The sequence below is a fragment of the Jaculus jaculus genome, chromosome 15, assembly GCF_020740685.1.
Source record: "Jaculus jaculus isolate mJacJac1 chromosome 15, mJacJac1.mat.Y.cur, whole genome shotgun sequence".
Lineage (NCBI taxonomy): Eukaryota > Metazoa > Chordata > Mammalia > Rodentia > Dipodidae > Jaculus > Jaculus jaculus.
Window position 1 is genome coordinate 56,942,185 of NC_059116.1, and position 25,661 is coordinate 56,967,845.

General features: G+C 38.6%; 1 protein-coding gene and 1 pseudogene across 1 annotated transcript in view; both read left to right on the forward strand.

Annotated features, from left to right (window-relative positions):
• On the forward strand, positions 1–25,553 carry LOC101597837 (annotated as a pseudogene).
• Dnajc1 (DnaJ heat shock protein family (Hsp40) member C1) overlaps positions 1–25,661 on the forward strand; it is a 258,114-nt gene that overhangs the window by 10,857 nt on the left and 221,596 nt on the right. The gene's annotated exons all lie outside the window — the stretch shown is intronic.

The window sequence follows — 25,661 nt, forward strand, 5'->3', positions numbered from 1 at the left end:
ATGCCTGGAGCTGCCCGGCTGGGCCGGCGAGCAAACCCGCACCCGCACAGGCGCAGACCCGGTGGGACCTAGGCATATACCTTAAGGACTACTATTAACTACAGAGACACTTGCTCAACCATATTTGTCACTGCTGTATTCACAATAGGTAGCAACTGGAATCAACCAAGATGCCTTTCAGGTCTTTTTTCTTTTTTGGATGGAAAAAGTCATTAATAGGACCTTCTCAGACATCATCACAGCCTTTTCTAAACATGAAGATTTTAACCTTTTTCATACGTGACTGGTGAATCTGTGCTATGGCCAATCATCTTTAGTTGTTCTTGTAGTATCCCCTGAACCTGTGTGTTGCAGTTCGGTTCGCATTGCTGGTAGAAATCACCCAACCAAGAGCAGCTTCTGGGAAAAAGAGATTTATTTTGGCTTACAGGCTCGAGGGGAAGCTCCACGATGGCAGGGGAAAACGATGACATGAGCAGAGGGTGGACATCACCCTCTGACCAACATAAGGTGGACACAGCAACAGGAGGGTGTGCCAAACACTGGCATGGGGAAACTCGCTATAAAGCCCATAAGCCTGCCCCCAACAATACACTCACTCCAGGAGGCATTAATTCCCAAATATCCATCAGCTGGGGAGCTAGCATTCAGAACACCTAAGTTTATGGGGGACACCTGAATCAAACCACCACACTGTGGTATTATCACATTAGTTCAGTCTTAATATTAGGTTTATTCCTCTGTAAATGTGCATTATTAAGTAATAGCTTTTTCCTTTTTGAATAGCAGAATACAAATTTATTTTTTAGTTTTTAAATTCTAGAATGGTAGCTATCATAATCATTTTTCTCATATAGAGATGAGTAAGTACTTATTTAATTATATACATCTTTGAATAAGATTGGATTGTTTGTATAGACACCCTGTTTAATGTAATGTAGTTTAATGAAGATTGCCTAAGTATATTTTATGGGAAAAGGCAAGTCTTAGGAAAATTTAAATCTTGCTACATACAATCTACAGCTGAGAGAACAGAAGTTATTTAGTTTAATCTTCCTTTATTTGGTTTAGTCTTTTTTTTTACACGAATTACTAGAACAGACTTAGTATTTTACCTTTCTTTTCTTTTTTTAAGAGAGAGCAAGAGCATGAGAGAGAGAGAGGGAGGGAGGGAGAGAGAACAGGTGCGGCCAGGGTCTCAGCCACTGCAATTGAACTCCAGATCCTTGTGCCACCTAGTGAGCACGTGTGGCCTTGCGCTTGCCTCACCTTTGTGCATCTGGTTTACATGGAATATGGAGGGTTGGACATGGGTCCTTAGGCTTCGCAGGCAAGCTCCTTAGCCATTAAGCCATCTCTCTAGCCCTATTTTACCTTTTATATTCATAGATCGTAGCCCAAGTTGAACTGGAAAAGTAGAATTGGTTTCTGTTATTATAATTATTCCTGAGAACTATTTGAAAATATGACTACATAGGTCACCATCTTACCTAAGATTAATATGGTGAGTTTCCAAATCATGTTTTATTCATGGTCCAGAATGAAACAAGATAGGATGAAGATAAGGATAGATATTTGATTTGATGGTGAGGGAAAAAATTTTATGGCAGTTATAAGTAACAGCAAGTAGTTTGATAAAGTGCTGTTACCTATATTAAACCTGTTCTCACCTATGTTAAAACTTATCAGTGAACTATTCATTTCATATAAGCTGGTACTAAACTATTTTTTAAGTCTTTTCCTAAGGCAGGTATTATTGGGTCTTCTGGGATGCTAATGATGCCAAAGAACTCCACCTATAATTTTAAGACAATTTCAAAGCCTTTTTTGGATAGTGTTGTGAATAAAGGAATGAGTGGAGTTGTAATCAAGAGAGACTATAGATTGTGGGAAGCAAGGGCCTGGACCTTCTTATAATGAAACTAATTATCTTTATTTTCATCAAAACATTTACTTGTAAAATATGGGTTATATACTAATGATTTTAAAAATATTTTTATTATATTTCAAATAACATTTTAAGAGCTAAGCATTTTGGGTTTACCATATTACTATTTATTAAAAGGTTTTTTTGTCTGAATATTTAACCTAGAATCTGCGTTTCATTCCCTCTTGTATTGAATACCAAATTAAGTAAGATTAGGATTCATTCACTTAGTAAATTTTCTGATTATCATCATCCAGCAACTGGAATCTTATATATAATCAAGCATATTGCAAAAGCAAGAACAAGCCACATCCCACTCTTTTGGTTAGAAAAAGTGTGTGTATAAAACAATATGCTTATTTATTAGTTGGATCCCTATTTTATTGCTAGTAAAGAGGTAAGTATTAGCTGTGGCAGTTACCCAGCCAGCTAGTACAATTTGAGTTGTTTAACATTAAAGTTGAGTCTAAGGTCAAGAATTAAATAAAGGACTTACCATAGTATAAGCATTAATATGGAAAAGAAGCAGTGTTTTAAGATACCATTGAGAACAAACACCAGAATTCTAAAAGGCAGTAATTTCTTTAGTCAAACAAATTCTAGAATACACGTAACTCCTGATTATAAAAGGCATAAAAATTTCAAAAATGTACATAGTGCCATATTGTGACCTGTATAGTAAAATTAGTTAGAATGAGTTAAAAATAGGAAGAACATCATTGTTATTTAACAAACTATAGGGAAATCTTAGGGTTCATATACATGCTTATAGGAAGGTAGAAAGTTTTTATTTCTAGCCAATCCTTAAGAATATTGCCGGGCGTGGTGGCGCACCCCTTAATCTCAGCACTCGGGAGGCAGAGGTAGGAGGATTACTGTGAGTTCGAGGCCACCCTGAGACTCCATTGTGAATTCCAGGTCAGCCTGAGCTAGAGTGAGACCCTACCTCGAAAAACAAACAAACAAAAAGAAAGAATATTATTTATACCACTAAACTAACATTAAGCAAGGTATTCTGTGATCAATTGAATTTATGCATTCCCAAGAAACCTCTAACTTTTGGAATTTTGGAAATTGTACATCTTATCAGCAGTTATTTTCAATGACTACACTTTAAAAAAATTAATTATGAACTTCACTGTATGAACAAATCATGTGTTGGTCCCATTCCCCTTATGTCATTCTCTTATAATTCCCTCTTCCCACTCCCATTCCACTGAGGGCCTTCCTTAGTGGAGTTTTTGGTATTCACCATGGGGTTATGAATACAGCAGTCAGTATCTGCGATGATAGAGAGGGACAGCACTGCCTCAGGATACTCCTCCCCCCTTGTGACTCTTACAATCTTTCTCTCCCTCTTCTGCAATATTTCCTGACCCTTAGGGGTATGTTACAAATCTATTAGTAGTGAGCTGTCTAGATTTCTGCTTTGATGAATTTTGAGTGTCCTCAGTGTTTATTGCCATCTTCTTGGAGTAGGTTGTCAGGATAGCAGTAAGAACAGCACTTATGTTTAATTCTCTACTTCCTCTGGATTTCTCCTGGGTGTGCTAGAGGTGGCTCATCTCATGCTAGGCATTTGGCTATCTTTCTTGGTGTATTGATGGATCTGGGTTCTCCCAGGTTTTTGTTGCCATTTGTAAAAAAAAAAAAAAATTCTTCAACAAGAGTGAGAATGGTTTGTATTAAAGGCAATTAAGCATAGTTAATTGAGAGGCTTTTTTAAAAAATTTATTTTATTTATTTATTTGCAAGGGGAGAGAGAGAGAATGAGCACACCAGAGCCTCTAGCGACTGCAAATGAGCTCCAGGCACATGTCCCCCTGTGCATCTGGCTTACGTGGGTCCTGGGGAATCGAACCTTGGTCTTTTGACTTCACAGGCAAATGCCTTAACCGCTAAGCCATCTCTCCAGCCCAACTGAGAGGCTTTTTGATGGGTGTAACCATTCTTCTTGGCCAAAAATTAGAGGGAACTTCTCTCTGGAGTCTATGATCAGTGTATTCCTATGCTTCTGACCTGGTTCTCAGTACCAAGTGTGAGTTCTCTCCCACTGAGCTGGTCTCTTATCCAATCAGAGAGCTGTTGATTACCTGCATAGGATGTGTGCCACTGTTGCACAGGTGTGCAATAGTGTTGTTGGTTGATTTTGTAACTAGTAGGATCTATTGCTTGTTCATACTGTTAGTGGTTGCTATGCCCCCCAGCAGCTCACATAGCACTTTTTAGCACTATGAAGGCTAGAAGGGAGCTGGTTTCCTTCTGAATTCCACCACTGACCACACTTTATACATACATACATACATACATACATATATATATATGTATATATATACACACACATATATATGTGTATATATAATATATATATATTAATTTATTTACTTATTTGGGTGGGGGGAGAAGGAGCACACCAGGGCCTTTAGCCAGCGCAAATGAGCTCCAGACAGATGTGCCACTTTGTGCATCTGGTTTATGTAGGTACTGGGGAATTGGACCTGGGCCCTTAGGCTTTCTGCTGAACTATCTCTCTGGTCCTTTTTCTGACTTTTAAATAGTACTTTTTATTAATAGTTGGTGATTTAATTTGACTTAAGGAAGTTATTGTACAACTGGAATAGTGGAGGCAAGCTGGAAATTGTGGTTTATTTACATCCAGTCATATCTGATTGATATTTTTTGCATAGATCATTTTGTCTATTGTAGGAAATAGGCTTCCTATTTTAAGTAAAACATATTAATTTAGATATTAGATAAGCTCAAATGACTACCATGTTGTATATTCGATAGTAGTTATATAAAATCTTATGTGTGACTTTTTGTCTCACACCTACAAGATTGATCTTGAAAGTAGTTACTGTGAAAAGGCTTCATAATTTCTACTAATGATAACATTTTTCAAGACATTACTAAAACCTAAAACTAAAACTTTGAATTACCTTCAAAGTCTGCAGCATTTTCTTATATTATCTTCATTGTAATAAATAATTGGATTTGATTTTTAGCAATAGTTAATAGTCATTTGAAGCTAAATTTGTCCACTGGATTAAGTCAGCAAGCTGTAGATAAATATTGCTTATATTGATAACGAGATCTGAATATGAATCTCATGTTAAGTTTATAAATTGGCTTGAGGACTCTTGCCAAAGAATAGTCCTAAAGGAGTTTTGAGTGACAGCAACATGAAATTAATACAGCCTTAAAAGGTAAAGGAATGTATGCAGGTATGACCTTTGGGAAAAGTACAGAAAAATGCATAAATACAAATACTTAAGGTAATGGAGTAATATCTCCATCTTGTGGCCTTCATCAGATATTGCCATTAAAAATATTGAGAGGTTGTATTTTCACAACTATAGGCATAAATAAGAATAAATGTGAGATAAATGAAAATAAAATATGGGTCAGAAATTTCTGGCAGCACTTTGTAGGAGCCTTCAAAACTGAGCTTCCCAGTTAATGCACTGTATGTGGGAAGGCTGTGTTAGTGATGCCCTCCCTTTATCAATCTTACTACTCCAGTGTGCCTCACAAATGTAGTTTGATGTGAAGTGCCATGGAGTGAAAGAAGTTGGAAAAGCATTGCTAAAACATGCAATTCTGACATTTTCACTTGAGTATATATACAGAGTATTTATAGAGAGGGTAAAACATGTATATGTAAACATAAATTTTTCTACATTATTGGTCTTACTTTTTTAACTTTTATAAATTAAAGGTTCTGACTTGGCTGTCATAGATCTAAAAGCATTGTTTAACAGGAGCAAGGGAGTCATAGGAGTCAAAGCTTTTACATTAGTATCCTTCAGTTACTTGACTGCTTGTTCCAAATTGCAGAATCATGATTAAATATTATCATAATTTGCAATAATTTACAGGAATATAGTTCAGCTGCAGCTATAGAATTAATATTTATAATTTTTGAAAAAATGCATATGTACTGCACATGCACAGTTTTCCTTGTCATCTGTAAATGACACAACATAATAACCATTTCTGTAGCATTTATACTGTGTAAGATATTAAAAGTAATCTAGATATAATTAAAGGTTTTTAGGTTGATGTATGATAAGTTCATATAAATATTACTCTTTTATACGAGGGACTTGAGTATTCATAGATTTTGAGATCTCCAATGATTCTGGAACCAATATGACTAAACCACCATGAGTTAATGATCTGTAACCATCCTCTGTATGAAGATACAAATGAATTTGTAATATATAAATATGAAAATTTTGGGTAGCCTAAATAATATTTTGTGATAGTAGGAGATGACAAATATTGCACGTAAAATAATTGACTAACAGATACTTTAACAAATGGCAAGTTGTTTTTTTTTTAGGTCATTGGTCCCTTAAAGCAGCACTTTTTTTTTTTTTCTCACGGTAGGGTCTCACTCACCCAGGCTGACCTGGAACTTTCTGTAGTCCCAGGATGGCCTTGAACTCAAAGCAATCTTCCTACCTCTGTCTCCTGAATGCTGGGATTAAATGTATGCACCACCACACCCGGCTTGAGCAACACTTTCTGATAGATGACGCAAGGTGCAAAAGTAATTTAAATTTTTTTTAAAGACACATTTAAAGTCAAAATAACATGAAATTAATTTTAATACCTTTTTTAACTTAACCCATATATAAAATACATTTCAGGGTTGGGGAGATGGCTCAGTGCTTAAAGGTACTTGCTTGCAAAGCCTGATGGCTTGGGTTTGATTACCCAGGTATCATAGTTAGCTTCACATTGCTGGGTTGAACCTCCAAGCCAGACACAGTTTATGGGAGAAGTAGGATTTATTTTAAGCTTACAGATCCAGGGGAAGCTCCATAATGGCAGAACACAGAGAGAAAAACCACCACCAGCACCATAAGCAAGCACACACCAGGAATGCCAGCAGAGCTCCAATGCTCTGCATGTTTTTAAATTGGAATTCAGATCTGCCCACAGTGATACCTCTTCTAGCCAGGCTGCTGAAATTCCAAGAAGCTTTAATAAAACAGTCTACTGGGAGGCATCCATTCAAACTACCACACCAGGTAAAGCCAGATGCACAAAGTGACACATGTGTCTGTAGTTTGTTTTCAGTGGCACTGTTGCACTCATTCTCTTTTCTTTCCTTTTTTTTTACTTTTCTCTCCCCACCCCCCTCCTTGCAAATAAATAAAATTAAAAATATTTCAGCAACATTCAGCATTTTAAAAAATAAATTAAAAATATTATTTCACATTTGCAGGTTTGGATTGATTTCTATTTGTAGCCTGTGGATTGACTCCAAGGCCTTGCAAGTGCTAGGTTTACATCCCCAGCTCCTTTTTGTGTGTATACTTATTTGTATGGTGGGTGTTTGTATGTGAGCCCAATTGTGTATGTGCATGTGGAGGCTAGAGGTCAACATTGTCTTCCTCAATCACTTTATGTCTTATTTATTGAGACTACAACATTGTCTTCCTCAATCACTTTATGTCTTATTTATTGTTCTTTTTTTTTTTATTAATTTATTTGAGAGTGACAGAGAGAGAGAAAGAGACAGAGAGAGAGAGATTGAGAAATGGCGCGCCAGGGCTTCCAGCCACTGCAAACGAACGCCAGACGCGTGCGCCCCCTTGTGCATCTGGCTAACGTGGGACCTGGGGAACCGAGCCTCGAACCGAGGTCCTAAGGCTTCACAGGCAAGCGCTTAACTGCTAAGCCATCTCTCCAGCCCATGTCTTATTTATTGAGACTAGATCTCTCACCAAACCCAGAGCTCATTGATTTTGATAGTTTGGCTATCCACCTTGTCTCAGGGATCTTTGTTTCCACTTGCCATGCACTGGAATTACTTGTGTACACTGCCACACTTGGCATTTATGTGGGCACTAGGAACCCAAGTTCACACCCTCACACTTTCATGCTTTACTGACTTGAGCCATCACCTAGATCCTCAGCCTTTGGTTTTTTGAGGCAGAACCTAGCTATGCAGCTCAAGCTAGCTTTGAGCTTGTCCTACAAGCCAGGCTGGCTTTGAACTGGTGATCATCCTAAGTGCTGGGAGCACAAATGTGGACCATCACTCTTGGCTTACAGAAATTGTTCACAGGGACTGAGGATATAACTCAAGGGTAAAGCTTATTGTGCTGTGCTGGTGGCTTTTGGCTTGGGGCTTCTCTCTATTGTTTGGTCCCATGAAGGCAGGCCAGCTGCTTCTACCATTATGGAACTTCCCCTGGATCTGTAAGCTTCAATAAATATTACTTCCTCCATAAGTGTTCCTGGTTTGGAAGTTCAATTCAGCAAACCTGAAGCTTCCTGCCACAGCATGTGTTAACAATATCAGCGAGGTGTCTCATGTTCTGCCTTTTTTTGTACTAAATCTTCAAAATCTGGTTTGTATTTTACATTTATATGTAATGTAAATGACAACACCTCATTTCTTTTTTTAAACTATATTTTATTACTACAAAGAGAGAGAAAGAGGTAGAGAGTGTATGAAAGAGAGAATGGGCACAACAGGGCCTCCAGCCACTGCAAATGATCTCCAGATGCATGCACCTCATTGTGCATCTGGCTTATGTGGGCCCTGTGGCTTTGGCTAGACTTGGCTAACTAGTGAGCCCTATTGATGCTCCTATCTCCATCTTCCTCTTCCCCCTCCTCTGTCATTGGGTTTACAGGCATGCACAGACACTTCTGGCTTTTTGCATAGGTACTGGGGATAAAACTAAGGTCCTCATGCTTGCACAAAAAGCATTCTTACCCATTGATGCCCTGATTCAAAATTTTATTGAAATACTTAGTTATGTGTAGAGATTTTAGAAGCTGTGTAGCTAATGAATTCATAAACCCACATTTTTTCAAGCATACTTACATCTGAATTGAATGTCGTTTTAAATTTAAGTATAAATTAATTTAAATTAGTATTTTGGTTTTTCAGCTCTAGCACTCTGGTAGTTTGAATGTGGAGTCTCTTCCATATTGCCATGTGTTTTGAATGCTTCATCATCCCAAGCTAGTCACAATTTGGGAAGTAGAGCCTTATTTGTGTTGTTGGAGGTGGGCTTCCTCTTGCCAGCATCGGCTCACTGTTTCTGCTCTCTGCTAGCTGCTGTGGCAGTTAATTAGCTTCCTAGTCCATGCTTTGTTTGGTTTATAAAGGCCATTGGTTAGTACAGTTGGTGCTATTCTCATAGGATCATTGGTTGTCTGAACTTCCTTGAATAGGCTTGACTGCTAAAGGTGGTTTCATGTAACCAGCTCAATTAAAATTTGCCTTTTCCTTTTGCTCTCACCTGCTGTGTTTTATAATTCTTTGTTATTAACATAAAACTATATATTAAACCTTTATGCTTTCACCAAGAAATCACCATTGTGGGTTTTCTCTATTTTTTGTGAACCTCATCCAACATATTAGTAGCTATTAAATATTCACCATATTCTCTGGTGTCATCTGTTTTGCTTATTGTAATATATTTAATTAGATGTTTTTCACAAGAGATGTCCAGGTGGGGTTCTATTTGTGCCAAGCTGTTAGCTGTTTGTAACACCAGTCAGGGTCTAAAGTCATCCTGTCTTAACCGCTGCCTTTGTTGTCTCTTCATACCACCTAATGAGTACTGCTGCCCTTAGTCTGAATTATTAATTACCAATCCTTTGCCTTTACCTTTTGTAATTTCATAAGCAGCTAAGGAAAAGAAATCTTTATGCTGACAGTTATTGTACCTACCTAGCTATAGTTTTTTTTCAAATATATCTAGCTTGCCTGTGAAGCCTAAGGACCCCAGTTCGAGGCTTGATTCCCCAGAACCCACATTAGCCAGATGCACAAGAGGGCACACACATCTGGAGTTCATTTGCAGGGGCTGGAGGCCCTGGCATGCCCATTCTCTCTCTATTTGCCTCTCTCTGTCACTTTCAAATAAGTAAATAAATAAATATAAAAATAAAAATAAATTGCACTGAAGTTGGAAATATTCAAAAATTCTATACTGAGGGGAAAAAAGAACAAAACAAAAATTAAAAAACTAACTGTAGAATCCTGGAATTGAAGAAGATTTTGCCACTACCTACTTCCTACGTAGGAATCTTCTGTAGCACCCCACCTGATGGATGATCATGCAGCCTACTTTATTCATGTCTAGCAGTAGAAAGTATGAAACAACTTACCGAGTTTTGCATAATAATACTTAGAAACTTTATTCTTATTTAAAGCTAAAATCATAATTCTCATACCTACTTGAAAATAGATTTGACCTCTTTTGGAATACATGCCAATATATACTCAGTTATTTTTCTATAATGTCTTAAGATAAAATGCACAAGGGAGATAATTATTTGTTGATTCTCTCTATACAGTGGTTTTAAGAGAAATAATGCAGGTAAGGTGAGGGGCTGCTTATTATAATCTTTAGATGTATGCCAGCTCTTCTTAGAGTAAACTAATCATTACATTAAGCAGGGCTTATGGTTACTATATCTAATTCATGGAGCTTGTCAAGGTCATCAATATGACCTTGTTGTTAATCTCTAGCTTTATTGCATTGCATTGTGGTCTGACATAGTACTTGGAATTATGTTGATTTTCCTGAGATTTGTTAAAACGTGTTTTATTCCCCAATATATGATTTATTTTTAGTGACTGTGTATTCGGAAGAATTAGGGTGGGATATTCTGTAGATGTCTGTTAAGTCCAGTTGATCATTGATATTATTTAACTCCCTTATTTTCTGCTTTGATGATTTGTCTTGTGATGACAGTGGAGTATTAAAGTCTCCTACTCTAATTGTGTTGGGGTTACTTCTGCTTTATTGTCCAACAAGATTTGGTTTATTTAATTTTGTGCTCCTGTATTTGGTGCATATAGGTTTATGATTGTAATATCCTCTTGTACTTTGATGAGTATAAGTAGTCTTCTTTATCTCCTTTGATTACTTTTGGTTTGAAGTCCATTTTGTCTGACATCAGTATAGCCATCCCTGTGTGTTTCTTATTTCCATTAGCTTAGGATATCTTTTCACTCTAAGGTGGTAAGGTGGGTTTCCTATAGACAGCAAATGGCTGAGTCTGTTTTTCTGAGACAGCTTGTAAGCTTACCTTTTGATTGGGGCACTGAGACTATTGATGTTTAGAGTTATAACTATGATTCCTTGTGAAATTGGAGGCTTTGTGGAGTTTGGTGTATTTTTTTTTTTTTTTTGGACTTTATAAGTTTTCATGTCTATTCTACTCATGGTTGTTATTTTCCCTTCTTGTAGACTGTTGTGGGATTGTTCATCTCTTCAGTTTGAGTTATTCTGTGTAATAATCTGTAAGATTGGCTTAGTGCTTATATAATTGTATATCTTGATTTTATTATGGAAATTTTTCTTTCACCTTTGATTATGAGGGATAATTTTGCTGGGTATAATATTTTGGGTTGGCATGGTCTTTTAGGATTTGAAATGTTCCATTGCAATCTTTTCTGGCTTTTTGAGTTTCCATTGAAAAATCAGAGGTAATTCTGGTGGATTTACCTTTCTGTATAAGAAGCTGTTTTTCCTCTGCAGTTTTTAGAACCCTTTCTTTGTTTTCAGTATTGAAGTTTTAAGTATAATATGTGGGGAGTTTCTTCTCTGGTCCGATCTGTTTGGTTTTCTGAGTGCCTCTTGCAGTTTGATGGAGCTCTAGAGCTTTTGTGAGGTTTGGAAACTTTTCTTTGGTAATTTTGTTAATGTTTGCTATATCTTTGGTCTATATTTATTCCCCTTGTATGTCAAGGATCTGAATATTTGGTCTCTTTAAGGTGTTCCAAATTTCCCTCATATTCTTGGAACTTATCATTATTTTTGGACTGCTGGACTTATTTCCTCTGTCTTGTCTTCCATATGGTCCACTCTGTTGGAGAGGCTTTCTTGGGAGCCTTTAATTTTTTTTTGTTGTTGTTTGTTTGTTTTAGAGAGAGAGAATGAGAATTGGCATGCCAGGTCCTCAGTCACTGTAATTGACTCTAGACACTTGTGCCACTTAGTAGGCATGTGTGACCTTGTGCTTGTCTCACCTTTGTGCATCTGGCTTATGTAGGATCTGGAGAGTTGAACATGGGTCCTTAGGTTTCGCAGGCAAGCACTTTAACCACTAAGCTAGATATCTCTCCAGCCCTTGGGAGCCTTTTAAAAGAGTTATTTCATTATTGTTGTCTATTACTTTGTTTTTTTTTCAGCATCTCCATCTCTGTGTGGAATTCCAGTTATATTTTTTGATTAGATTTGCTGGTTATTTATTGGAGTTCATTCCTACATTTGATTATATCTTCATTGATTTTATTCTACTGCCTATTGAGATTACTTGTTTCTCCTCCTATCAAGATCAAGATCAAGTTCTTTTTGATTGTCTTCAATTTTGAGATGTGTATTGAGTTCTTTTTGCTAATTTGTTTCTGTTTCCTTCAGTCATGTTTTGAGTTCACTCTTGAATTCTTTTTGTTTATTTTCTTCATTCAACCATGCTTCGAAATTTTTTGTGAGTTAATTTCGGTTTTCAACTAATTCTTCCTTCCTTTTATTCATGGCCACATTATTTGTTGAATGTACTTTCTTTAGCTTCATTTGGGGGTTCTAAGGCTGGAGTTTCTTCTGTGTTTGTAGTAGAGGCTTTCATTATGGGGCTGGGTGAGCTGGGTGGGGATATTTTGGCTTGGTATCCTGTGTTCTTTGTTTTGCATTGGGTTTTGCCCATCTTGAGTTTATTGTATTATTTTGTAGTATGTTTTGTTGAATATATGTTGATTGTCTTGCTCAGGTTTGGTCAAGGCAGGAGTAAGAATGTAGTGTATTTACAGGTTTTGACTTGGTGCTCTTGAGCCTCAGCAGGTCTTTTCTTGTATCTTTATTCTGGGAATTCTGGATGGGGCCCTGGAGTGCCTGGCCATGTCAATGATCAGGGAGGGCCCTGTTGACTCTCTGATACTTGTTTCCTGGTCCTTGGTTTGCTGGGTTTGGCTGTGGCCAGTTGTTAGAAAGCAGGGTGAGGGGATAGCAGGGATCCCACTTGGTGGTTTGGATCTCAGTCATGGTGATTATGGGGCCTGCCTGGGTCATGAGTTTGGGGTTGAGATGATTACAGACAGATCGCTGCTGTGAGCCAGCCACAATGAGTCTTGCATGGGGATCTGGTAGTACCCTACTTGTTCCACTGGGGAATAGAAAGCTGGGGTCTACTGCTGCACATAGGCCCAGGGTCCCACCTGACCCCTACCAACCACAGGGGAGCCAAGAGCTGGGAGCCAGGAGCCCAGGTCTACTCACACAGCACATACATAGGGCCCCAGCTGCCTACACAGAAGCAGAGCAAACACAGTTAGGGAACCAGGAGTCAGGAACTGGGAGCCCAGGCCTGCTCACCCTGCATTTACACAGGATCCCAGCTGCCCCACACCTGTCCCTGTTCTTTTCTGGCTATTATTCTTAGACTGTCCACGCTGGTGGTAAAACAGGCCAGTTATATTTTAAAAATAATTCAATCTTATAAAGATTTGAATGTGTTATAAGTAAATTTCTTATTTTGTAGTGACCTTTATGACCCTGTTATTGGAGATACTTGGAGAAAGGTCCTGGACTATATTGCAACTAGTTAGAAAAATAAGCCAGGTGGAAAGATAAATATTAAAAAATTGGGTCAGTGTCAGAAAAATCACAAGCTAAAAGAAGTTAGTAGCCTTTAAGTTAGATGCAGAAAATTTTGGGTTGACTTTTTAAAGATATGGAACATGGACAAGCTTCTTAACAAGGCTTTAAAACCATTTTGTTCTCTGTAACCTATATTCCAAGGTTCACAAAGTAGGACATAGGGCAGCAAGAGTTAGCTTCACTGAAAACTATTTAATTATCAACTTGGTGGACAACACTAAAATGACTCTCAGTAGCTACTACCATCATGGAATTAATAGGGTTCTTTCATTGAAGCTTTAATATGTTTGTAGAGTGTATATTTGGAAGATACCTTAAATGATTTAGAGAAATAATTCTGTTCAGATTAACCAAAAAGGTAAATCAAAGGACCCTTGTGTTTTAAATTAAAAGAATGTAAATGTAATCTGTTTATGCGACAGACATTTAAGTGGTGATGGAGCCTTCTGGCCTTTTGTCTCCTGAGCTTTAGCATGTGCAAGGTCCTGGTTTAATACCCAGCACTACTAAGCAAACATTGCAAGCAGGCTTCTATGGCCCTCACAGTGTTCACACTTTACAATTGTACTGCTCAGTACTATTGCTACAAATTCTTATGACTATGGAACACTTGAAATATAATAAGAATATGAATTTTATGCAATACTTCATTTAATTAATGTTGAAAACTGAAGAATAAAATATTTTCCTAGTCAAATCCAAATTTTAGAGCTACACTTTAACAATTACAGATTTCATGTCTAAACTGAGATGTGCTATAGAAATATGCACTGAGCTTTGAAAACAGTATGAAGAGAGTGAAGTATCTTAATAACTTTTAATATCAATTACTGTTGAAAAAAGTTATTTTTTGTTTGTTTTGTTTTGTTTTTGAGGTAGGAACTCACAATAGCCCAGACTGACCTGGAACTCTCTATGTAGTCTCATGGTGGCCTCGAACTCATGGTGATACTCCTACCTCTGCCTCCCAAGTGATAGGATTAAAGTGATGCACCACCATGCCCAGCTGAAAATATGTTTTGATATTTTGATTTAATATCTAAAATTAATTTTTCCTATTTTGTTTTACTTACTAAAATATGACTACTAGAAAATATAAAGTTACACATGTGACTTACACTATATTTCTATTAGACAGAACTGGTTTACTACAAGAATGGACAAATTATGATGTGCCCTAACTTACTTAGACTTGTTTTAAAACATTGGACTCCAAATTATGAAAACAGCTAATCATATTGCCCAGGGTACAAAAAGCAATTGTTGGATTCAGAAAAAAATGTTAAAGCTTCTATTTAATTATCTTTAACATTTTATATATTTTTGCAGGTTTTCTTACTGCTTCCTTCCCTCTTTTTCCTCCCTTTTCTTTCCACAGGGCTTGTCTTGTGGGCTAGGTTGACTTGGAACTCATGGTCATCCTGCCTCTTTCTCATGATGTGGGGTTAAAAGAGTGTACAGCCATATCCGGATTTATGTTTTCTACTGTACATGTATTAGTATAGTAATAGACTATATATATCAGTGAATAAATAAGCATAAAATTCTAATAGCAATATAAAATTAAACATTTTGCTAGTGATATACATGCATGTATGTATGTATGTATGTATGTATGTATATGTATGTGTGTGTATATATTTATATAAAAGTGCATTTGATGACTACAATTTAGAGGATACTGTAAAAGAGGGAGGGGGAGGGGGGAGAGAAGAAAGAGGGAAGGGGGAGAGAGAGAAAGGTGATAAATTAGAGATCAGCAAATTTGCTCCCCCAAAACAAAATTACAACTTGACACAGTTGATTAAAAACAGTCATTACATAATGCTGAAAATTGAGCACATTCATACAGTAAATTGAAGAAACTTGTTTAAACAACTAAGGAACCTCAAGTAAGAAAAGTTGGTATTTGTGGTGGTTTAACCTGAACTTACACCCATCCTTTCTCCTTCCACCTGTATTTGTGAGGCAGTTCTGTCAGGACCACAGTGTGACAGCTATCAGTTTCTGAAAGCTGAAGGGGCTTATGCTCCTGTAGGTAATTGAGAACTGTGGCTATGTCACTGGGGAAAAGCTGACATCATAGCCTTCCTGAGGTTATGTTCTTGGATAGAGACCACCAAAATAACCAGAAGTCAGCAGTGATGTCCAGAAAATTTAATAGTCATAGTGAGCCTTGCTAAGATCCATTGTGTCTCTGACAGTGGAAGACTACATGTATATACACACACACAGGATAGAACAGACAATGTCCTCACAGTTCATACACTCCTGGCTGAACAAGAAGTCTTGTATATGTATAGAAGAGACACAAGAAGATCCAATAGAAACTAAGCCATGGAAGACTTGTGAATTGTGAAGTACCTAAAGTTTGAGTGTGTTCTCCAACTTAATGTACATGTATGTGGGCACAAAGTGAAAGCCTTCCTGCCTCAGTGTGTTTGAGGACAACCTCTGGCCAGTGACAAGGTAATCTTGAATTTTGTGCTGACGTAGAGATGGAGTAAAGAAATCAGACTTCAAAACGAAAGTGAAACACATTGGAAAGGCAGAATCCACAGGTAAGAGGTTAAACAAAAACAGCAGTAAGAACTAATATGGATAAGAAAGCAAATCAGAATTTAAGATTGCTTTAATATATTATCAAAATATCCAGTTTTCAGCAACAATTGTGACACATATAAAGAAAGGAAGTTGGGGCTGGAGAGACGGCTCAGTGGGTAAGGTACTTGCTTGCAAAGCCTAATGATCCAGATTTGATTCCCCAGCACCCATGTAAGCCCAGATGGACAAAGTAGTGCGTGCATCTGGAGCTCATCTGTTTGCCTCTTTCTTTCTGTCTGTCTTTAAAATAAACGAAAATACCATTTAAAAGAATGATTTGAAAAATTGTGGCTATAAATTAGGCAATTTAGCTTAAGCAGGCAAGATCTGTTTACTGAAACAGTCTAGATAGAAAATCTGAATCTGAGCTAGAGAGATGGTTTAGTGTTAAGGCACTTGGTCTGCAAAGCCAAAAGATGAAGGTTCAATTCCCCAGTATCCACCTAAAGCCAGTGGCACACACATCTGGAGTTCGTTTGCAGTGCCTAGAGGCCCTCGCTTGCTGATTTTTCTCTCTCTCTATGCCCCCTATTTCTCTCCAATGAATTATATATGTATAATCTGTAATGGCATATAGTTATAAAGATTGAATTAGTAAACTGAGCATGGTCGTACATGCCTTTAATCCCAGCCCTTGGGAGGCAGAGGTATGAGGATCATTGTGAGTTTGAGACTAGCCTGGGCTAGAGTGAGACTCTATCTCAAAAAAGAAAAAAGAAATTGAATTAGTAATTAAACTCACAAAAACCTACACTCAGATGGTTTTACTGGTGAATTCTATCAAATAAAGTAATTACATAATTAATAAAGAATTAGAGTCTCACACAAACTTTTAGAAAATTATAGGAGATACTTCCTAACTCATCCAATAAGGTATTATCCTGATACTACAGCTAGACAAACATATCCTAAGATAAAAACTATAGACCAATAACCGTTATGAACATATATACATATATATATACACACACAAATTCCCAGAAAAAATTGTTAGCAAACCAGCTGTGTGTGATGCTCCCACATCTATAGTCCTAGCTACTCAGGATCTTTAGTCAGGAGGATATCTTGAGCCTAGAAGTTTGAAACCAGCTCAGGCAATGTAGCAAGAACCCTAGCTCAGCTTCTTTTTTTCTTTTTAAGTTAATTTTAAAACTGTTAACAATTCAGCAACAAATGAAGTGGAACAAACATAACCAAGTGAGCTTTATTCTAGAATTGCAAGGTTGGTATGGCATATTAGCCAAGTAAAGTACAAAAAATAGGGATGTGGGCATCCCTGGCCACAGAAACAAATTTTAAAAATCTTGTACTCATTCATGACTACAACTCATAAAAAACTAGGAATAGAAAGTATAATTTTACTAGAAGTAAACATCTAAATAACTTTTTAAAAAAGTATTTTTATTTATTTGACAGAGAAAGAGGAAGAGAGAGTGAGAGAATGGGTGCGCCAGGGCCTCCAGCCACTGCAAATAAACTCCAGACGTATGTGTCCCCTTGTATATCTGGCTTACATGGGTCCTAGAGAATCAAACCAAGGTTCTTTGGCTTTGCAGACAAATGCCTTAAGGCACATGCCACTAAGCTATCCCTCCATCCCCTAAATAACTTTTTGAATAAATACTTGCCCAAGAAAATGTACAAATGGCTAATAAGCACAAGAAACGTGCTTTAGGGAACTAGTTCAAAGAGAATGCAAATGAAAGCCCAAGGATATGACATATTACATCTAATTAAGTAGTTGTAATTGACATCTTGAGCAGTAAAAAGTGCTAGCAGAATGGAGAAATGGGAGCACCTACATATTAACAATGGTAGTGTACAGTAGAGTAGCCACTGCTTTGGTACACACAAAAATTTCTTTTTCAGTTTTGTCCTTTTAGCTCTTATATTTAAGTGTTAAAATTTTGATTGATATTTGAGTATGGTATAAAGTGCCAAAACTGTAGTCTCACAGTAAAGTAATAACGAGTGTGTGTGTGTGTGTGTGTGTGTGTGTGTGTAGTGTGGTGTGGTGAGTTTGTGTGGTATATGCATGTACATGTGCCAGTACTGTACCCTGTCCCCTCATCTGTGGCCAGGTGTACTTGCCTATTGTGGCTGGAGCTGAACATCAAATAACCCACACCCTGTATTGTTTCTTGTCTCTTATTCTGCCATTAGTTTGTAATTTTTTCTGTGACCTCTGGTAATTTTCAGGTCTCTTGCTTCATAAGAGACTAAGCTCAGTCCGCTCTCCTGCACCTAAGGGACTGCACCAAGGCCCGTTGGCCTCGTGGAGTCTCGAGTTTTCTGGGCCTCGTGGGCTGCTCCTCGGGTAATGCTGGTCTCCATTGGGCCACATGGGTCCCATTCCTCATTATGGCAGTCGGTGGGATTTCTGACACTGCTCGGCCTTCTCAGGAGTGCCTCTCACCTTGAACTACTCAACAATCCCCTGGGGCAATTAGGTCACTGTGGCTTTCCCAGAGTGGACATCTTCTCCTGGCGATTCTTTCCCCTCCTTAGCAATTCCTGATGGCTGTGTCCGACAGACTTGGGAAGAGTAAAGGTAAAGGTCCTAAACAAAGGCTCACTCTTCATTTCACTGAGTACTTACTGCAAGGAACATGGCAGGGTCTCGGGGCGTGGGTGGGGGACACTCTCAGATTGTTGGGATTGGTTATGGTCTTGAAACCATCCTGATGTTGGGTCTGCTGTTGAAATAGAAAATACACAGCCATGGTTTCAGTACATTCATGGTAAAATAATGAGTTCTGGTGTCATGAGGCCATGTTTTCTAAAGTTGGTCAGCTGAGAGCTGTGGCTCTGTACTTGCTGAATTTTTTTCTATAGTATTAACTTAAAGCTTGGTGAAGGAGAAATTCTTTGTTGAAGGTTTGGTGGTTTGATTCAGGTGTCCCCCATAAACTTAGGTGTTCTGAATGCTATGCTCCCAGCTGATCGAGATCTGGGAATTAATGCTTCCTAGAGGCAGTGTATTGTTGGGGGAGGGCTTATGGGTATTATAGCCAGTCTCCCTTTGCCAGTGTTTAGCACACTCTCTTGTTGCTGTTGTCCACCTGATGTTGGTGAGGAGGTGATGCCCACCCTGTGCTCATGCCATTTTTTCCCCCTGCCATCATGGAGCTTCCCCTCAAGTCTGTAAGCCAAAATAAACCTTTTTTTTTTTTAACCCCATAAGCTGCTCTTGATTGGGTGATTTCTGCCAGCAATGTGAACCTGCCTGCAACAGTAAAGTTGGTACCAAGAGTGGGGTCATTACTGCTTGAAACCTGTGTGGCTTTTGACCTTTTGTAGCTGATTTTCAAGAGGAATGTGGATGAATTTGAAATCGCGGCCTAAGAGACGTCTTGCAGTGCTGTAAGTACGGCATGATGGACTATTTTAGTCAGAGTTGAAAGATTTGAATGCAGTAAGAACTAGGGACTGTGAGGTTTGGCTTATGAGAGTGACAAGAGCTTTACTTAGACTGGGCTAGAAGTAGTTTATGTGAGAGACTTGCCCATGTCCTGAGAATTTGTGCAGTGTTGCATTACATAGAAATGGACTGGTGTGAGCAGAAGGATATGACACAGAAAAACTGAAATCTTTGGACCAAAACTGCTGCCCATTCCACTGCAATTATATGAGAGATTACAACCATTGAGATTGGGCCAGCTAACCTGCTTTGAGATAACAAAAAAAATGCAGTCTTTTGAAGGGGCCTGAATGCTGAAGGAGTGTCCTGTTCTTCAAAATGTTTTATTCCCTCCTGGATTAGCAAATTGGTACTCCACCTGCTATTAGGGAATATAAGACATGAAGGAAAGAGAGGTTCATTGAATTTGCAACACAGCCTTGTGTTTTGGAAATGGCCATGGGCAGTGTGAAGCAGGATTGTCTGCATGGAGACCCGATGGAGCTGTAAGGATGGACCGTGGCTTGCAGTAGTGACCTGGTGGAGATGCTGGGACCACAAGATGGCTGCTAAGGACAGTTGCCAGCCCCAAATGAAGTTTTCCAGGACTGTGAGTAGCCTAGCTGGAGGGGCAGAATTGGAACTCCAGAGACTTGTTGCTGGTTAGAATTATTGGACTTGGAGACTTGTCACTGGTTAGTTGTTGGTCTTGGACCTACAGACCTTGATGATTGCCCTGTTTTCAATCTTGTATTGGTTGAATATTTCTTTGCTAAGGTTATCTTTTGCAGCATGGATGGTTGCTTTTTTTTTTCTTTTTTTCTTTTTTTGGTATTTTGGCTCAGTTAAAAGATCTCAGAATATGGGAATGCTTGAACATCATTAGGATTGATAAAAAAAAAAGGGGGGGGGGACTTTTAAAGCTTGACTGAATGCATTGCATTTCACATCATGGATGGTTATTAGTTTATGGGGGCCAGGAGCAGAATGTAGTAGTTTGATTCAGGTGTCCTTCATAAACTTAGGTGTTCTGAATGCAAGGTTCCCAGCTGGTGGAGATTTGGGAATAAACACTTCTTAGAGGCAGTGTGTTGTTAGGGGTAGGCTTATGGGTATTATAGCTAGTTTCTGCTTGCCAGTATTTGGAGCACTTTCCTGTTGCTGTTGTTCATTCAGTTGCCCAGGAAGTGATGTCCATCCTCTGCTCTTGCCATTGTTTTCCCCTGCCATCATGGAGAGTATCCCCTCAAGTCTGTAAGCCAAAATAAACCTTTTTTCCCATAGCTGTTCTAGGTCAGGTGATTTCTGTCAGCGATGCAAACCTGACTGCAATAAAAGGTAATGGCCCAACTTCATTCTTCTACTTGCAGATGTCTACTTTTCCCAGCACCATTTGCTAAGATGACTACTTATTTATTTTTTTATTTTAAAAATATATTTTGTTTATTTGAGAGAGAGAGAAAGAGAGAGAGAGAATAGGCATGCCATGGTTTCCAGCCACTGAAAATGAACTCCAGATGCATGCTCCCCCTTGTGCATCTGGCTTATGTGGGTCCTGGAGAATCGGACCAGGATCCTTTGGCTTTGCAGGCAGAGGTCTTAACCACTAAGCCATTTCTCCATCCCAGACTACTTATTTTTTAAAATGTGTAATATTTGATCTTTAAAATAGCTCTACCTAGTTAGGTATTTTATTTCCATTTTCTAAATGAAATTGGATTTCAAGCAATTGCCTAGGGTTACTAGGGGTACTTGCCTGTCAGTGTAGAAGATCACGCTAACCGTTCTTTGTATTTTTGCTTACTTGTCAAGTGCTACTTATTCAGGATGATCTGGCAGTCTCTGCTGAGTATTTATCCAGTATGTCTTATATAGAATCAGTCCAACTAGGATAAATAGATGAAGCAAATTCTACAATATGAGTTCAGGTCCAGCCTGGAACAAGTTAGTGCCTGTCTCAAGAAGTAAACAGAAGTTTAGGGATGTAACTCAATGGTAGATCACTTGCCTAGCATGCTGGGGGCCCTGGATTCAGTCCCTAGTACAGCAAAAACAAATAAATATATAAACAAAAATTCCCCCTTTTCTTAAAGGCCTACTCCAAATTTAATATTATCAGAGTTTTCTCGTTGCTTTTCTTCAATGAGCTCACTCTAGACTCCATGACAATTTTGTTACTGTTTTTGGTGGTGGTGATGTATGTGTGCTTAAAACCAGGACTTCAAATGTGCAAATTCCATGTTCTGCCACTGAGCTACATACACCTCTGTCCCAGTGGCAAATACTTTACAGATTCTTACAGACTTGTGATTCAGAAAAATCTAGTTGGTTCCTAAACTAGATTGAAGAGATGGGAATAATCAAGGGAAAATACATTTCTACGTTTTACTTGAGATAATCAATTACTCAAATATAAAATGGGATGGTCTAGTTTGACATATTTCACCTGGTAATGGGCTGATGTGGATACCATTGAGTGTGTACTTAGTGGAGAACAGTATAGATGTGGGTATGGTGGTACATACCTATAATCCTAGCACTGGGCAGTCTGAGGCAGGAGAATGGGAAGTTTGGGCCAGCACTGACTACATAGTCCAAGTTCAGACTGGTTTACATAAGAACCTGTCTCAAAAATATGCATGTTGGGCTGAAGAGATGGCGTAGCACTGAAGGTGCTTGCCTGCAAGGCCTAAGGACCCAGATTCAATTCACTAGTACCCACATAAGGTAGCACATGTGTCTGGAGTTTGTTTGCAGTGGCTCAAGGCCCTGGTATGTTCATTCTCTCCCCTCCATAAACAAAACTTTTTTTTAAAAAAATGTGTGTTTATTTATATAATAAAAAAGGCATATAAGGGCTGGAGAGATGGCTTAGCAGTTAAAATATTTGCTGGCAAAGCCAAAGAACCCAGGTTTGATTCCCCAGTACTCATGTAAAACATGATGCATAAGGTGGTGCATGCATCTGGAGTTTGTTTGCAATGCGTAGAGGCCCTGCCATATTACGATTGCTCCATTACACTTTTGCCGTGTCCATTTTTTCCTCTCTCATCTCTCAGATAAATAAAATATTTTTAAAAAGGCATATAACATTTATGTAGATGGCCTTATTTTATTGTTGAAAAATATTTATATTTTTGCTGTTGCCTATATAAATAAGGCTTTTCATATGTGGCAAATACTTCACAGCATATTCATTATCAAATATTTGTACTCCTAATTGGTACATAATGCTTTTCTAGGTTTTATAGAATATGTGGAAGATACCCTTGCTGTCAAATATACATAGTTATAAAAAAAAAGACATATGACTTATTTGGGAAGCAGGAAAATATATCAGCAATAATCTTATTACTGTCTTGAAAAATACATAGCCCTTCAGGAGGCATAAAAGCAGTAAGTTTTAGTCACAGCTGTGAGTGCTTATGCAGCAGCTGTGGGCCTGCCAATTCACAGACACCTTTAATGCATATTATGATTGCTCCATTACGCTTTTGCCTGTCTGTATGTTATTCTTTTTCTAATTTCTTTAGAAGAAAACTGAGGTGACTCTAACATTTACAAAAAAAAACATCACTTTTATGGGGCTGGAGAGATGGCTTAGCATTTAAAGTGTTTGCTGTGAAGCCTAAGAACCTATGTTCCATCTCTCTCCAGATCCCAAGTAAGTCAGATGCACGAAAGTGTGGTAAGTGCAAGGTTGCACCCGCCCACTAGGTGGCGCAAGTATCTGGAGTTAGGATGCAGTGGCTAAGGCCCTGGCATGTCAATTCGCTCTCTCTTCTCCCTCTGTCTCTGTCTCTAAAATAATTTTTAAAAGGGGTGGGGGAGGGTAGAGAGAAGGCTTAGTGGTTAAGGGACTTGCCTGTGAAACCTAAGGACCCTGGTTTGATTCTCCAGGTCCCACGTAAGACAGATGCACAAGGACGTGCATGCTTCTGGAGTTCGTTTGCAATGCCTAGAGGCCCTAGCGTGCCTGTTGTCTCTCTCCCCCTTTCCCTTTGTCTGTCTCTAATAAATAAATAAATAATATTAAAATAAAATAATAAAAACTTTATGTCAAAAAAGTTGAATAGAAATTAATTCATAGTTCAATAGAGGACATGTATATTTAAGTTTCAGGATGACTGCTCTTCCTTTGGAAGTTTCTTAATTAAAACGAGATAAAAGTAGCAAAGAAGGTATTCAGAACACTAAATAAAATGGATGTGTTCCATGGAATTTGCAGAATTATATCAGTATAGATCTAATGGGGAGAAAGACAGACAGCCAGAATAAAATACTAAGGTGAAAGGGTTACTTGGCCTTGCACAGTTAACTTCTAGTGGCATATTCTGTTGTCTTTGTAAACACAGTTGCTAGGTACTTTCCCACTAAGCTGCCACTCTTATTTACAGAGTTCAACCACCAATGAGAAATGGACTAGTTTACCAGTTGTTAGGCCTTTTCTTCCTGCCTTTTCAGCCTGCTTCATGTGTATCTGCTCTTTTATTTTTTTCTCCCCAGCTATTGCTACCTCCTTCCTAATCTTCCTTAGTCTTTATGATCTTGGTTTTAACAGTTTATTCCTTCTTGTCTGTACTCCCATTTTACTGATTTATATCTGAAAACTTAAAAAAAATTATTCATTTGAAAAGAGAGTAAAAGTGCATATGGGTATGCCAGGGCCTCTGGCCACTGAAAATTAACTCCAGACACATGCACCACTCTGCGTATGGCTTTATGTGACTACTGTGGAATCAAACCTGGCCTGTCAGCTTTGCAAGCAGTGCCTTTAACCCACTTAGTTATCCAGCCCCATATCCCAAAACTTAATGCAACCTTTCTAAATCCTAAGTTTTCAAAAAATTCTCTTAAAAACCAAAGCATTACATCTATATACCTCTTTAACTGGCCTTTACTTGGAATTATCCCACCCTATTATACACTATTGTATATAAATGTTATTCTTCAAATAGTGTTCTGCTGCTTATTTTTATACCTTACAAGTATTATTAAGATACATACCATAGAGAGAGATGTATACATATTACATAGTAGTATCTAATTTAAACTGTTAACTGCTTCATATTACCTTCTCTGTCACATTTTAATTATTTATTTAAGTTATATTCATCTTTTCCTCTGTTTTACATAAGATCCTAGTGAACAGCTTTATAGATACTGTCTTGTTTATTCCTTCCAAGGCAGTTTTTTCCAACCAAGTAGGTAATGCAACCATCTTAATAGGTTAGAATCTGCATTGCAAATAAGAATAAAATGTTGATGCGTGCTTTGCCCGCGGCGCGGTCCGTCAGGCACTGTGGTAGACGTCCGCGGGGGCTGGCAGGACCCTGGCCCCAAGATGGCAGCGCCCAGCGGAGCGGCCCGCGGCGAGGGGTTTTGGGTGTTGGCGGGACTGACGGCTGGAGGCGTTGGGAGTGGACCTAGCCATGTACGGCGCCTACATCCTTGGTGCCCTGCAGGAGGAGGAAGAGGAAGAGAGAGGCTGGACGCTCTGCAGGGTATCCTGTCTGCTTTCCTGGAAGAAGATTCCCTCCTCAAAGAAATTGTAGAAACGATGGTCAACGCAAAATGTTGTCACCAAAGTGAAAAAAGAAGATGAGGTGCAAGCCATTATTACCCTAATTGAGAAGCAGGCTCAGATTGTTTGTGAAGCCCAGGATGGTGTCAGAAGAAGAGAAACAGAGAAAAGCCGCCCTGCTGGCCCAGTATGCTGACGTGATGAAGAGGATGAAGCAGATGAAAAGGGTGACTCAGGTGCCTCGACAATGAACAGTGGTTTTGACAAATCCCTATTCCGAAATACCAACGTGGAAATGTTCTCAATGCTCGGAAACTGGAGCGAGACTCACTTCGGGATGAGTCCCAGAGGAAGAAGGAGCAGGACAGGCTGCAGAGAGAGAGGGACAAACTAGCCAAGCAGGAGCGGAAGGAAAAGGAAAAGAAAAGGACACAGAGAGGGGAAAGTAAACAATAACACTGGCCCACTCTTCCTTCTACCCACGGACTGATTCTGTGTACATGTGTTTAAGAGAAATGGGAGGCCGTTACATTTCCCAAGATCTCCCAAGGCATTGGTCCTTTT